This window comes from Triturus cristatus, chromosome 7, assembly GCF_964204655.1.
Source record: "Triturus cristatus chromosome 7, aTriCri1.1, whole genome shotgun sequence".
NCBI classification, from domain to species: Eukaryota; Metazoa; Chordata; class Amphibia; order Caudata; family Salamandridae; genus Triturus; species Triturus cristatus.
In genome coordinates, this window is record NC_140590.1 from 1297635734 (window position 1) to 1297640971 (window position 5238).

General features: G+C 41.2%; 1 long non-coding RNA gene across 1 annotated transcript; it reads left to right on the forward strand.

Annotated features, from left to right (window-relative positions):
• The first annotated feature begins 1199 nt into the window (after positions 1-1199).
• LOC146811935 (uncharacterized) lies at positions 1200-3371 on the forward strand. Its single transcript, XR_014966804.1, has 6 exons — positions 1200-1277; positions 1765-1862; positions 2165-2260; positions 2411-2490; positions 2576-2646; positions 2956-3371. It is a non-coding gene; the product is annotated as an uncharacterized LOC146811935 (long non-coding RNA).
• The last annotated feature ends 1867 nt before the right edge of the window (positions 3372-5238 follow it).

Consider the following 5238-nt stretch of genomic DNA (forward strand, 5'->3'; position numbering starts at 1 on the left):
TCGAAGGTGGGTCCCACGCATAGGAGATGGCTTAAGGAGCTACAGAAATGGGCGGCGAGTGAACGTACAATTAGATACCAGCTGGCGAGCCGTAGGGAGGACGATAAGGCGTTGGAGACGGCCACAGCGTGGGAGGTGTTGGTGCAGGCCCTGTGCAACAGTGTGGATGGGGACGGAGTGGGTCTATCGGACAGTGAGGATAGCCCCCGGACTATTCCGGCCACACACACACAGTAGATAGGTATACACTTCTGATATGTACCCGAGACCACTTATTCGAGCCGCCACCAGTCGTCGACGAGAGCACTGTTGGGTGGGGAGGGAGGGTAAGGGCGAATGGGGACAGGGGAAGGGTATTGCTGGGGTGGGGGGGCGAAAAAACTTCAAAGCGGAATGTAGACGTCCTATGAGGATACTAACGACACTAGCGGCTGATTTAGATTGGGTACGCTGGCCCACATGTTGACGCTGCCCGGCCTCCGGGATGTGGGCTAATAAGCTGTGTATGAATGCCTTCTGGCCTAGCAAAGAACTGGCACCGATGTTTGAGGCGCAGGACCGCAATGTATGTACACTGATAATCCTGTGATTCTGCAATAAAAACCGTTTAAAAAAAAATAAAAATAGGGATTGTATGTAGAACAACCCATTAATAGAATACCGACTTTCGTCTTAGAGCAATTAGACCTATGAGGTCTGAGACCAAGATGTAATTTGGTCTTGGCAATAAACGATAATGGTTGTGAAACTATTAAGAGGGTATAACCAAGTGATTTATGTTCCAGCTGCACTTGGACTTATTAAGTTAAAATTAGTGGTTAATTAGCGGTTATCTTGGCTACATAAGCAGGTAGGTTTAGTTTTTATATCGGATACTTGTGTTCGATTGCCAGATGAAATGTATACTGATCCATAAATTTTGCGGATAAAGACAAACTTGGGACATTTTTGAATGTTCCAAGTTAATATGCATCATTCTTTGTTGGGATTTTATTAAAAATAGTTCTTCAGTTATGCCATAGAGTAAGCTCGCAAAGTAAAGGCTAGTTTACACTTTGCACGTAAACAGATTAGAAAGGTAATGAGACAAATTCATCATTCCATAATGGCGCGAGGTTAACAAGCGTCATCCTGCATGTTATAAGTCCTATATCTATGCTAATGATCAAGTGCGTCTAGCAAACGTACGTCTATACGACATACGTAAATAGACTAAAATGGCAACGAGTCGGGTAACCGCCGAACCAAACGAAGATGCTGAATGCATGAGAGAGGAGGTACGTTTAGTTCAGGTCCTCAATGAACAGACTCTTGATAAATATACATAGCAATATATGTGATGGAAAGGTGTAAATTGGATACAAGACTACACTTGATTCAGGGAGAATTGCAAGTTGATGATGTTTTGGGAGATGATTCGCGTCGTCAGACTTTGAGAGGTTTATAATCTACAGTGATACTAGCCTCTACAAAGATCGTATTTCAATTAATTAAAGACAGGGCAGGCTCTCTATTTAGTGCCCTCACCTTTGAATTACAGGGAGCATTCACAATCGGATTTTTAAGTTAGTGTTGTTATATTTGAATTATGGGGAATATAAACAAGCAGACGCTAATGCATGCTTTATCCATATGCATTAATAAAAAAGAAAAATCTGGTAGATCAGTATGTCCTTTAGAGTTGAGTTCAAAGAGAAATAAGTGCAGAGGAAATACAATAAGTGATTCATGAATTGATGTATACATATTCATGTTATTAACTAGGCGGACGGATTAGGCTGTTAGACACGGAAGAAGCCATATTGTCGGAAAAGACGAAAAAGATCAATCATGATTAGAACAATAAGATAAGATTGATTCAGGTATGTGTATTTAAACATACGGGTTAATTACGGCGACTACGGGATATAATTATCGTTAAGTAAAAACATGAAGAACTAGCAAGTTGCAGATGCATGATATAGATTAGGTAAATGAAGCACCTGTAATAGTTTAAATTATATAACCTGTGAGACCTGATATTAATTGAACATATACCAAGTGAGCTTGAAAGTCACCGGTATTAACCTATAAAATACTAAACGTCTTTGAGCGGATTTTTTCTATATCGAATTACTATTGGCTGGTTTTTATAATATATTCGTTTATATATCTAAACCCCCAGATCCAATTCCTCCCTTGAAGACAGGATAGAAGTTGTAACCTTCTGCCATTTTTTATTGGATGCCATATTGATGTCCAGAGTATTACCTTTTAGCAAGTGAGTACTTGAGACAACGTATGCAAGAATGGTTATCATTCATAATATAAACGCATGTAAACAGCAATAGATGTGGACCATATACCTATCTGCCGCTCGATTGTGATACGTATATGCATCTCTCTTGTCTTTAAATTTGTAATACCGTAGATTATCAACTTTAAGAAGAATACATTTTGGGTTCAACTGACTAATCGAAGTTAAGAATTTGAACAGCCACACGAATGAGGGTTAGTATGAAAATGTTTTGAATAGATTAACTGACATAAACAGGATCCTGTTAGAGTATTGATGACGCATATTTGCCTTAATTAGGTACAGATGATCGTTATACAGATACATCCCATGTAGCAGCAGAGCACTTAGTTCTCCCACAAATAAAAGAGGTATGCAATCATTCTGGTAATTATAGCCTATGGACATGAACTGATGGGTTCTCTGGTGAAAAGATTAACTAGATCGAAAATGTCCTCTTAGCATCTTAAAGACAATCATGCTGTTAAGTCCTAATTTCCACCATAAGGGTGTTATTCTCAGTCGAATTTTGAGACCTTGGATCAGATCTGATAATTCTTATGAGCTTAATATATATTTTTATTTTTTGCAAATGAATAATGATTGCTATATTGACTCCCAATTTTAAGATTGTTTTTTAATTGGTATATGTTTCTTTTGTTATTATTTTTTATATGTAGTGTAAATATCAGAGCGGGTTTCTGACGAAGGCCTAGCCGAAACGCGTTGTGTCAACCTACCGCCTATGTGTCCATCTATCGTCCATAGAGTAAAAATCTGAATAAGAAACTCTTGCACTGCTTTTTGAAAATTGTTACTTTTTATTAGATATTTGATGAAAAACAATCAGAGTATAACAAGTGAGAAATAATTGTGGTATAACAAGTATGCACTGCAAATTTATCATGAATAACTAATCATGTTCCAATCAGATTTTATATACATTACATAGGAATTAATTTGTATGTATATAAGTATTATGATGATATATTGTTGCCCACAAATGTACATGTTTATATAGAGAAAATAATTCACTGAAAAATCAGAAAACTAAATTTATTATTTATATTTTGTATTAATTAAAGAGACATACTATAAACATATTAGTTTGCTTGTTTTACTAGATGTAGTCATATGTTTGTCAGGCATGCATGTTAATTGTTAGTTTAATTTGAGGTAATCTCATCAAACTGGGAGTCAATTTGCAACTATTTTGTTATCTACACCGTGCCCGGTGTTCGCTTTTTCTCTATTAGGGTAAGGGAATTCAGGCCATGAGCAGGACTTTTCCTACCCTATGGCCCTAATGTCCCTGGAGCAAGCTGGGGTGGGGAGAAGACCCAGAGGAGTGTCATAGTTGGTCCCCTGATGCCCATAGACTGTATTCTGGGGAATGAATTATCCCCGGTATCAGGAGAACTGGGAAGCTTGGCCGCCCAGGGCATCTAAAACAGTTCCGTTTTCTGGGGGTACCCTTCCCAAGCAGAGGGTATCGAAGCAGAGATGGAGGTGCAGAATGAGGGAGGGCTCTCCCCGTCCACTGTTCAGCCTCAGAGAATAGTCCCTGGGCTGAGTGACCAGTCTCAAGTTACCACCCCTGAACTGGAGGGAGATGGAGTGGAAGTAGGGTGCCTAACACTCAGGGCTGTTGACCTCTACTCTGAGATACCTCAGAGGTCATAGGAACCTCAGAAGCCCCTAGTGAACTTCTTGCCAGCCCCAAGGTTCTTGCCAGCCCCAAGGCTGAAGGAGAGGCCCACCCAATGTCCTTGCTTAGAGCTTCCGCCTTGCAATGGATGCTCCTGGGCCTGGTTCCTGACACTGAAAGCTTTCAGCGGCCTCGGTTGGTTACTGTCCTTATGGGCAGAACTTTCCTTGGGTTGGGGGCAGAAGTCTGATCCAAGGAATGGAATGAACCACCCCACTTTGTTGGCCATGGTGATACTGTCTGCCTACTGGAATGTATCTGTGAGGAAGTTAAGGTTAGGTGCTACACAGATGGGGTTCACAGATGATAAGGGGTCCCCATGGGCCAGTTCAGTGGCTCAAGAGAGTATAGGGATGCAACTGAGTTCAGACAGGAATAAAACTGATAAGTGCCACTGCATAGCAGGGCGTTCATCCATGCTCTATCAACTGAGCAGGGAACCCCATCAAGGTATTGATTAGTCTACCTGGGCTTTTGACTTGAGAGAGGTCGTATTGGACTAGGTCCTTTCTGTAGGGTCATTCCCAAATGTGTTGTCTTCCTCTCCCTAGTTTTTACTGAATTTGTTTTTGTTGCCCTTAGAAATCTGTCCACTTTACCACTGCCAACAAGTGCTGAAGCGTTTGTGCTCGCATTGGTCTATACCCAATTGGCACATTTAATTTACTTGTAAGTACCTGGTAAAGTGGCACTGTCATGATCCTTCCCTGGCTTCTTCACTGAGATTTCCAGGTATGCAGTAGAACCATTCCTATTGTTACCAAAGTATTTCATGTGAGGCAGAAGTACAGCACAGGACTTATCAAACTGACTATATGTTTAGAAACTACAACTGAACAGATGTAGACCTGAAGTGCTTGGGGACTAATCAGGATTCCTGTCCAGAACTCCCAGACTGTATACTTGTTTTGTGATTGCAGTGTCGCCAATCATACTGCGTTAGCCAATGAAATGCCTTAGTCCTTTTTTTAGTTTTAATGTCCAGAATACCCAGTGAGGCCGTCTATTGGTGTCCTTTTTAGGTCGAGCCCAAGTCAGTGCGCATGCGCTGATTAGCGAGACTGCTGTAGTGGAGTATGGAAAAGAATGTCAGCCTCTTGTTTGTGATGCCATGGGTCTCATTTAAATGCAAGAGCTATTGCATTGCAAATATGCTGCAACCATGGAGGTTGCAAGAAGCATGCTCGGCCGAGGTTCTCGCCACAGTGGTTTCAAAGGCTCCCGCGGAGGTCAGTCTGAGCTGCCTTCCACCCAT